The 10734-nt window shown below is 37.0% G+C and overlaps 1 long non-coding RNA gene across 8 annotated transcripts; it reads right to left on the reverse strand.

The window, feature by feature from the left end:
- Nucleotides 1-6267: 6267 nt before the first annotated feature.
- On the reverse strand, nucleotides 6268-8652 carry LOC145086337 (uncharacterized). Of its 8 annotated transcripts, none has more exons than XR_013700389.1 (8): nucleotides 8279-8651; nucleotides 8049-8151; nucleotides 7757-7922; nucleotides 7517-7616; nucleotides 7229-7423; nucleotides 7037-7153; nucleotides 6649-6706; nucleotides 6268-6554 (listed from the first exon to the last, which is right to left on the reverse strand). It is a non-coding gene; the product is annotated as an uncharacterized LOC145086337 (long non-coding RNA). The 8 variants fall into 8 exon arrangements; XR_013700390.1 differs by having other exon boundaries at nucleotides 7757-7847; nucleotides 8279-8650; XR_013700386.1 differs by having other exon boundaries at nucleotides 7757-8151; nucleotides 8279-8652.
- Between the last annotated feature and the right edge of the window lie 2082 nt (nucleotides 8653-10734).

Here is a 10734-nt window from a genome sequence, read left to right on the forward strand (position 1 = left end):
CTTTGTGCAGCGCGCCTATCCTGTCCCTGCCCGAAGGGACAGAGGATTTCGTTGTCTTCTGCGATGCGACTAATCAGGGTTTAGGTTGTGTGCTTATGCAGAGAGGAAAAGTTATCACTTATGCCTCTAGACAGCTGAAGGCACACGAAGTTAACTATACGACTCACGACCTAGAGCTAGGAGTAGTGGTCTTCGCACTGAAAATTTGGAGACATTATCTCTACGGGACCAAGTGCACGATCTTCACTGACCATAAGAGCCTGCAGCACATCTTCAATCAGAAAGACTTAAACATGAGGCAACGGCGATGGGTAGAGCTGCTCAGTGACTATGAGTGCGAAATCCACTACCATCCCGGCAAGGCCAATGTGGTGGCAGATGCCCTTAGCCGAAAGGAAAGTTCAAGCGGCAAGGTGAAGACACTGACAATGACTATCCATTCCCACTTATCCATGCAAATCCGAGAAGCCCAGTTAGAAGCCCTCAAACCAGAAAACATGTCGAACGAATCCTTGAGAGGAATGGATAAGAATCTTGATATCAGAGGTGACGGAGTCTATTGTTTCATGAATCGGATCTGGACCCCAAAGTTCGGAGGATTTAGGGAGGTTGTTATGAATGAAGCACACAAGACTAGATACTATGTGCACCCGGGATCGGACAAGATGTACCTGGATCTCAAGAAGAAATATTGGTGGCCAAACATGAAAGCCGAGATCGCTACCTTCATGGGCAAGTGTTTGACTTGCGCCAAGGTAAAAGTCGAGTACCAGAAACCCTCGGGTCTACTCCAGCAGCCCGAGATACCTGAATGGAAATGGGAGATGATTACCATGGATTTCATCACCAAGTTACCCAAATCTCCGAGTGGGTACGATACCATTTAGGTAATTGTCGATCGTTTGACAAAATCCGCTCACTTCCTTCCGATCAAAGAATCCTTCAAGATGGAAAGACTCACGCGAGTCTACATCCAAGAGATAGTCTGACTGCACGGTGTGCCTGTGTCCATTATCTCCGACCGAGATAGCAGATTTACCTCAAGGTTCTGGCAGTCCCTTCAGAAAGCTCTTGGAACTCAGCTGGATATGAGTACAGCTTATCATCCTCAGACAGACGGACAGAGTGAGAGAACTATCCAGACCCTGGAAGACATGTTGAGAGCATGTGTCATCGATTTCGAAAAGTCGTGGGACATCCATTTACCCTTGATCGAGTTCTCGTATAACAACAGCTACCACACCAGCATCAAGGCTACACCGTTTGAAGCCCTTTACGGTCGTAAGTGCAGATCCCCTCTGTGTTGGGCCGAGGTATGGGACACGCAGCTAGCCAAGAGCCGAGTCCCCGATAATGCTCTCACTAGTCCTGAAATCATCCGTGAAACCACCGAGAAAATCATCCAAATCCGAGATCGACTGAAAGCTTCACGAGACCGACAGAAGAGTTACGCCGATAAACGACGGATACCTCTGGAATTCCAGGTTGGAGATCGTGTCCTATTGAAGGTCTCGCCCTGGAAGGGTATGATACGCTTTGGAAAGCACGGAAAACTTAACCCGAGGTACATAGGACCCTTCGAGATTCTCACTAGGATCGGTCCTGTAGCCTATAAACTCCGATTACCCCAAGAGCTTAGCAACATCCATCCTGTATTCCACGTCTCGAATCTTAAGAAGTGCCTATCTGATGAAACCCTTGTAATTCCTCTTGTTGAGATCGAGATCAACGAGAACCTGAACTTTGTGGAAGAACCAATCGAAATCATGGATCGAGAGATCAAACGTACGAAACAAAGCCGCATCCCGATAGTGAAGGTTCGCTGGAATGCCAAGTGGGGACCCGAATTCACTTGGGAGCGCGAAGACTTGATGAAACAGAAATACTTGCATCTCTTTCCAAATCCATGATTTGTATCTTAATTTTGAATTTCGGGATGAAATTTTCTCTAACGGGGGGATAATGTGACAACCCGTACTTTATTCCGTCACTGTAACCCGTTCCCGTTAATAAAATCGTTTGTATTTCCAATTTTTCCGTTAACTTTTGGGTTAAGTGAATTAAATTGAGACATTTGTTATGACCTCGTGAGTGTTCAAACCCATTAGAAACGCATAAAAATACCCTTGTTATTTATTTGGAAAAATTTTAGTTACGACTAAGTCGTAATTACGACAATTAATTCGGGTACGACCATAAGCCTCGTTTAACGTCGGTATCGGGTAGATTTCCTCCGGGCCATAAACCCAACCCCTATATAAGGGATTGAGTGACCACATTTTGAAGCTTTTTCACTCTCTTAAAACACTTTCTCTCACTACTCTCTCTCTAAAACTCGAGTTTGATCCAAAAACACCCCTTTCAAGCTTCAAATTGGTAAGTAATCTATCCTAACTTGTTTCTAAGCTTGTTTATCATGCAAATTCGTGTTTAAACCATCCAAATGCATCAAAAACAAGTGTTTACGGTTTGGTAACACCTCCCAAAACCGTGAACTCCCTTAAAATGGGGTTTTGAAGCCCCAAAACCCTTCCAAATCACTTCTAGAGCTTAGTTATGACCTTTGGACTTGCAGGAATGGACTTAGAACACCAAAATCTTACCATTTGAGGAGTAAACATGAATTTACGGCCCAAGAACATGCTTGGACCGTAAACCCTCATTCATAGACCATAAACACCTTTTAAGGTGTTAAATTGCCCCTTAAACACCTCCAAAAGCTTCCATGAGCTTCCATGAGTGCCTAGAACCTTATATTCCTTCATGAGATGCACCAAAACACACAAAAATGAGTCACACTTGAGTTTACGGCCCAAGAACATTCTTGGACCGTAAACACCCCTTCTTAGACCATAAACACCTCCAAAGGGTGTTAAAGTGCCCCTAACACCTTGTATGACTTAGAGTTGGACCTAGAACTTTGTATGCTTAACCTACAACCATCAAAACACATGATTCATGGACAAACATGAGTTTAAGGCCGTAAAATCATGTGTTTAAAGTAGTAAACTCACCAAGAACACCTTAATAGACCGTAAACTCCTTTTCCAAGGTCAATTCAAGTCCCGATCACTTCCTAAGCCATGGAATCAACTCTAGAACCTTCCCTTGTGCATTCTGAGACCATTTAGCATCCAAGAACACACCACCCATGAGTTTACGGTCGTAAACTCATGGGGATATGGTCTTAGGGCCGTAATCTCCATTAGGAGTTTACTCTTGAAGAGAAAACTCCATATTTAGGCCATACACCCCCTTAGATGCTACCCGGATCACTCCTAACACTTGAAATGAAGTGTTTTTGTGCCTCAGAGTGTATATTCTTATCTAATTAGTAGTTCAAAGTCTAATTAGATACAATTATGTATCTCTTCATATTACATAGGAACCTCACGTGTAATCAAGCCCCGAACTGACACTTAGCATCCTAGCCGACACATTTCTCGTCTGGTGAGTTCATACCCCTACACCTTTTTCCGTGTTTTCAGTGTTTTCAGGGGGTGGGGATACAAGCAAAAGTACAAGGATATCTTGTACTCAAATGTATTATTTCATTGGAAATGTTTCATATTTCGTATGCTTTTAACACCAGAAACCGTATTAACCAACCGTTTAACTTGCAGAGTTAGTTTTCAAATTGTTTGTGAAACTTGTTATAAAATGTCATATCTTATATTTCACAAATGATTTTTCCATGTCATTACTATTAAAAGCATTAACTTAGTACTTTTGATTTCGTCCTCGGTAACAATCCACAGAGATACGCGAGTGGAGGACCACCTTTTGTAACAGGATTTTCGCATTATTACTTGTAAATTTGTTATTCTTAAAAATTGGAGACACGTCCTCTAAAACACTCCACAGAGATACGCGAGTGGAGGACCGCCCCTATAACCAGAATCTCCTGCAGGGAGAATGTGACCTGAGTGTATAGATCTATATGGGGTTGACTACCCCGCACCTGGCTGCTAGCTACAGTCGGACCGAAAGGTCCAAGGGTAACAAATTCATAAAATGATATTGGACTTCTTATTGCCATATCTAGTCTATCGTATGGTTATGGAACTTGCAATTTGGATAACAGAGATTTACTTGTTAATAATAATGAGCCTAGTAATTGGTTTATTTCGTATTTATTAGTTTTATATACGTGTTAAAACTAATGCACTTTACAAGGATAACTAGGCTTTCAGAATACTTCTCGTAACACTACAAGTATGGTAGATACTTATACATTTCATTCCGGATCGATAACCAACCACAAACGTTTAGGAAAATAAGGGTTTTTCCTGGGATAACTGAACTGTTCATAACTAGATTGCATAACAAATGGATAACTAAACTTTACTTATAAGAAAATATGGGATTTTCTTGGATAAAACTTTTTCAGAAAACCAAAGGAAACTTGTTCATTTTCAGAAACAAACCGCTTATGAACTCACCAGCTTTATGTTGATATTTTTAAAACTGCTTATATTCTCAGGTCAACATTAGACAGGTACCCCACGACCTTTTGGAGAAGATGGAGCGTATAGAAATCCCGTCTTTACTTTTGTTCATTTTGGATGTATATATCTATAAAACATGTATTACCTTACTTCAAAACAAATGTAATGATTCTATGTAATGTAATGTTTCGTGTTTACTATGCTTACCATGTACATTGATTGTGATACTTAACATGACGTCCTCTGCCCCGGAACGTTTCCACCATCGGTTTCGGGGTGTGACACATTCTAAAAGAATAATGTAGTCCGTTTCAATTTTGTGGTCCGTTCTCCAAGCATCAACTTCTGTGATTCCAATAGAATTGGAATTCGTGACTCCATTCCCACAGAATCAGAATTCGTCACCATCTATAGCAGTGCAAAGAAGGGATAAAAGTGGTAAAAATCTGAGAAATTTGAAAAGAATTTCGGATATTGGGTAAAATCCGTGAAGATCGGAAAGTCGTGGGGGCTAAAAATGAAAATATAACCCATATTCTTCAATTTGACATTGAAAGTGTGAAAAGAGGGTTAAATATGTGAAATCTGTAAACATTTGAGGACTGGAATAGTTAAAACGCTGAAGTTGCAGGGACCAAGAATGTAACATCAGTCATCTTCTTCATACGAACAAAAAAGAACATGCTTTTTACTCCTAAAAGTCAAAATCATATTTCCGTTTACAATCCTCCGATCTATTTTCTGAAAATGACGAAATTGATTACCGACAATTCTAGTTTCCATCTCGACTGTGTTGTGCAAATCTGACAATTCTAGTTCCCACAGCCTTTCGATCTTTCCATAAATCAGAAATCAAAATCGAATTCCTGTTCAAATCAAACACCTCTACTTTCTCCAACAAACTGCCCGTTTCTTTGCTGATTCCAATCGAAGTTTCAGCAGTTCATGCGCCATTAATCTGCCAAATTACATTACTTGTGGATTAGTGTGTGTATTACGATGGAGAAGAATAAAACTTGTCGGTGGAGCTGGAGACGGCGGCGAGTATGTGGTGAAGAAGCAATTGTTGAGAGGGTAATCGCCATGTTCGGTGGTGTGTATGAGATTTAAAGACGGACATTGCACCCTTACGCTATGCTCGGATAACACGACCCATTTCTAAATTAAAGGGATATTAACTGATATTCCTAAATTAAAGGGATATTAATTGATTTATATATTTACCATAATTAATTAAATGGAAGAATACATATTTATTCTTTTGAAATGATTGGCCTACATTGATGCATACAATAACACAATACTTACTTAAACATTTGAACCTATATATATATATATATATATATATATATATATATATATATATATATATATATATATATATATATATATATATACTAGCTGTTTACCCACGCAAAGCGGCGGCGAGAGCTTCATTTGACAATTAGTTTCTTTTGGTGATTATTTCTATTTGGAAACATAACAGACTTCAAGGATCACAAAACAAATACATATTTTTAGCAGTCAGTTTTGCGGCAACGAATTGTTTCTTTTCGCCAAATAGTTTCTTTTGACAATTATATTTGTTTAAACGATTTATGTCTATACAAAAACATGTCATCTTTTAAAGAACATTCAATGTATCGGAATTCGGTTGCATCCCACTAAAGCCGCATATGTTGTTGGTTATCCTAAATTGCGACGTTGTTATAAAATTCTTAGGGTTTTAAATGAAAAGGAATAACAAAAAAAAAAGATTAAAATAAAGTGCAATATGCACATATTACAGGTTGAGTCTGTTGTTTAATGAATATGTAGAAGCCAAAAACTTCGTTTTAATTATTAATACATGATAGTTTAACATTAAAGAAAAAACTACAAATTTTTGCTAAATGAGCCGATTCTTGATAACGCACGTACACAAATCACAATTGTGCATTACATTAAGCCTTATCCATAAAAAAAACAATAAAAATTAGTTAATATGGCAAGACATAATCAAAATATGGTTGCACTAAAAATCGATATTTTGGCAACTTTCAGTAGTGGCTATAACCGATGTGTCTGATTTCTCTGTGGTGGCTATAACTTACGTGTCTGATTTCTCTGCACGTTATTTTCATCACATAAAATAAAAATGATATTTCTCCATCAGAAATAAAATTAATCAAACATAGAAAGAACAAAAGACGAAAATAACCTTAGATGTTAAAAGGTTCATCTTCTTAAGTTCCATCTTGTGTTGGTACCACACATTTCTGCCAAAAATAATATAATTTGTTTTAATACTACATTTTGGAAACTATACGAATTTACACCAGCAACACATGCATCTATTTTGTTGTTATTAATATTAATAAAACAATTTCTTGGTTATCAAAATACTGAAAATCACAAGGTATGTTGTTATTTATGGAAACTAAATTAATAATTTTAAAGAAACAACTTCACAACTTGTGTCATCCCCGAGATGTTATGTGAAGTCCATTCCCACAATAATAAAAAACAAAAGATCCAAAAATGAAACATCATTTGTCATCATGTAATAGAACAGAAATGAAAACTTCAAATAAGAAACATGAACTTGCCTTTTTTAGAAGCTACCTGCTTAGTCTTTTACTGAAACACTAAATCTACTCAAAATAGTTGGCTGCCTTCCAAGTCCTCAAAATACATCACTTGTGGCAGCCTATCAGTCTTCTCGGCTGTACATTTTAAACACAAAGATTTAGAAAATATTCGATCCAAAAAATAAACTTAAGAGTAGATTATTTATTTACCTGTTTGTTTGATGTAGAATCCCAGAGCTGGACATCATAAATGTTTAAGCCCACAGACATGCGGTGTCCACCAGGTGCCCAATTGACACTTGTGACAGGTCACAGGTCCAACCTCATCTACTACAGTAACGAGTTCTGATGTATACCATCAGTAGCATTATTAGCATCAGGAGCATCCAATGTTCTTTAGGAAGTCTATACACCAAAAAAAACCATATGATTTAGTTCCTGAACCAGAAACTGGATTTATAAAGAACCAACAGATCTTGCAGAGGAAGGAAAACCGACCTAGGGAATGTAACTTCGAGCTTTTGCATGTTTTGACTATTAAACGGAAGTAGGAATTGTGTCCATTGGAGTTGGATACTTGTTCGTGAAAGCTAGAATTCTTGTTATGTTTATGTTAAATCAAACAAAACCTTATTCAAAAAACTTGATTCGCCTCCGGTAACAAAATTCATCAAAGATGTAAATGAGCTATTGGAATATAATCAAAAAAAAGTCATCAAAGAACAGAGGAGCAATTACATTTTCACGAGAATTGTTTCTTTGAATGAATTGCTCCTGAAGTGAACATCGTGATTCTGACTTGTAGCTAATTTACGTATAGATCCTGCATCTGTAACAAAGATAGAGAAATTAGATAATCCTGCAAAAAAACTTACTTCCTGATGCTCGATTCTTGCAAAAGCACCTGAATAAAACATCAAAACCCCTTAAGTATCTAATTAATTCAAAAATAAAATGAAATCCAATTTAAAATTTGAGGTTTTAAATTAAAAACGATCAATAAATCAAACCATAATTTGTATCAACTTACCGCTTCATTTGTATTGATAGAATAAATAAATCAAACCATAATTTGTATCAATTTTCTTCGTCATAGCAGCCTTGCGATTTCCCAAATTCTTCATCTACTATATCTTTTCAGAAGTGTTTCAAAATGAAGAACAATAAGTAAAACCAACATACTTTCACATGCCTGATGTTATTAGTGAAAAGGAATGAGATCTATGTACATAAGAGACAACAAGGAAATTGACATAAAACCTTCGAGTTCCGACATCGTGGTGTTTGTGTGCAGGTTGTGCGATGGTGGTTGGGATAAAAGGAATCATAGAATGGGGAAGACTATTTTCGCCACTAAAACATCCACTGGAGTTCTGACAGTGGCTGATTTATGAGATGAGTTCTAGGGTTTTGATGGTGGCTGATAGCGATGGAACTGGAGAGCATCTGAAGCAGATGATGGATAATCATTTGGGTTACGAATGCCTACCATGATCAATCATGAAATTGGTTTAACTTTGTTGCTGGATAAATGCCGAGATTGGTGTATCTAGAATTCAAATCAAACGTGATAAAGTAAATAAGCGATATATCGAGGATTTAAAAGAGGGCTAGGTCAAAGTGAAATAAGGAAACCTACGGCATGAATTAAATAAAAAAACCTATGCATCGAGTGATTTATTTTCTGTTTAAACATTTAGACGATTTAAATTATAAAATTATTATATTATAGGTTTGAACATTTGGACGTTCAAACCTATAATATATATATATATATATATATATATATATATATATATATATATATATATTCTTGTACTTTGAGCTTAAACATTTGGACGTCTTAAATATATATATATATATATATATATATATATATGAATTGACCTATTTACCCTTCTATATTCCTTTATCACAGAAAGAAAACCTTATTGCATAAAGTCCTCCCTTTTCTTATACAAATTTGACACCCTCCTCTCTCCACTCCAACTACTACCTCTGTCTCATCTCCTTTCTTCTAATATGATGGCTATGTATCCCCTCCATCTTCTCTATCCTAGTAGCCTATCTTTTAAGCTCCATTACAACATAGATTCCAACCATCACCTACATATAAAATATTGACGATAATGGTGTCATCCGAAAACAGATGCCAACAAAGAATGTAAATACCCAATTGGATAAAGAAGATTTCACCCGTACGGATACCCATGCTTCCACGTTAGCGTATATATTTAGTTCAATCAGCTACCATCTCACAAAAAATTGGATGTTATCGGCGAGTGATCAACCCAGATAGTTATATCATATTTGAGGCATCGTGTTTTCCCGCAATCTTCGGTCTATTTTAATTTTAGATTAATTTTAGTTTATATTTGGCGAATCGGACAAAGGTAGTCATTTTTCTCTCTCAATAATGGTGCTCTAAGGTAATATGGTTCAAATATAGGTTCTTTATGATTCTGACCAATCATGTTGTCGTTTTATAGATTAATTCTCAGGTATTAAATTAAGTGTTGCTAATTTTTTTGATGCATCTTCTTCGTTTTCTAAAATTGATGACTCCATGCTTTGGCATAATAGAATGGATCATATCAATTTTAGAAAAGTGCATGAAATGTCAAAATATAGATTAATTCTCGCATAGCTTGAGCTTCGGGTGAATTCACCCTAGCCTTCTTTTCCGACTCAAGAAATGTCACTGTCACATGTACATAAATACATAATTACATATTACCGTATATAACCTTTTATTGTTTTGTTATTCATATGCATCTAATGTTTATCATAAGGTTTCTGAAGTCACTATCATATGTTTATTCAATAGTTATGAAATGACAATACATAACTTACAATAACACCATGTACAAGTTTTAATTCCCATAAGAAAATTGTTAAACTATTTTAGTAGAATGTCTAATGAATTTTCTTACATACTACACATTGATTACAATAAGAGCCCAAATACAAATTCCACATAAGTGTTGTTACAAATGTTAGGACTATATGCAAGAAATAGCAACATAAATTTGAAAAAATCTACCCAATTATAGGAATGTAATTTCTGTAACAACGCAAATTTTCAAACAAATTTTTCATTTTTAAAATATAGTTATTTCCATTCAAAACAAGGCATAGATAGTTTAAGTATTCAGTCAAATACAAATATTCAAAATCCCAAGATCATAAAAGCATTCTTCAGTGTGTATCGATCACGCCGGCGCCTTCCCACGGTCCTCGTTAGTACCTGAAACACATACGTGACAACTGTAAGCATAAATGCTTAGTGAGTTCCCCAATATACAACTTACACACATACGCCTTTCCAGGCCCTGACCTTCCGGTCATCAACACCACGCCTTCCGGCCCATAACATATTCACCTTCCGGCCCACATAACATACATAGCACATATAACAAATATCTTACCACATATAGCATACATATCACATATCATATCTGACCTTCCGGTCACACAGTCAAACCCTTCCGGGTACAGTATAGTGAGAAGACTCACCTCGTGAATGCTGAAAGCTAGCAAATCCTGAAATCACTCGTGCACAATCCGACGAGCTACAACCTCCCTATAACATCGCATATCTCATTAACACATATATCTTCTAAGTGTGACTATCCCTAAGAAGTCAGACTTAGGTCAACTCTGGTCAACGGTCGACGGTCAACTCGACCGGACTCGGCGAGTACCATGGCGACTCG

Source organism: Lactuca serriola, chromosome 2 (genome assembly GCF_051521515.1).
Source record: "Lactuca serriola cultivar US96UC23 chromosome 2, Lser_US96UC23_V15, whole genome shotgun sequence".
NCBI classification, from domain to species: Eukaryota; Viridiplantae; Streptophyta; class Magnoliopsida; order Asterales; family Asteraceae; genus Lactuca; species Lactuca serriola.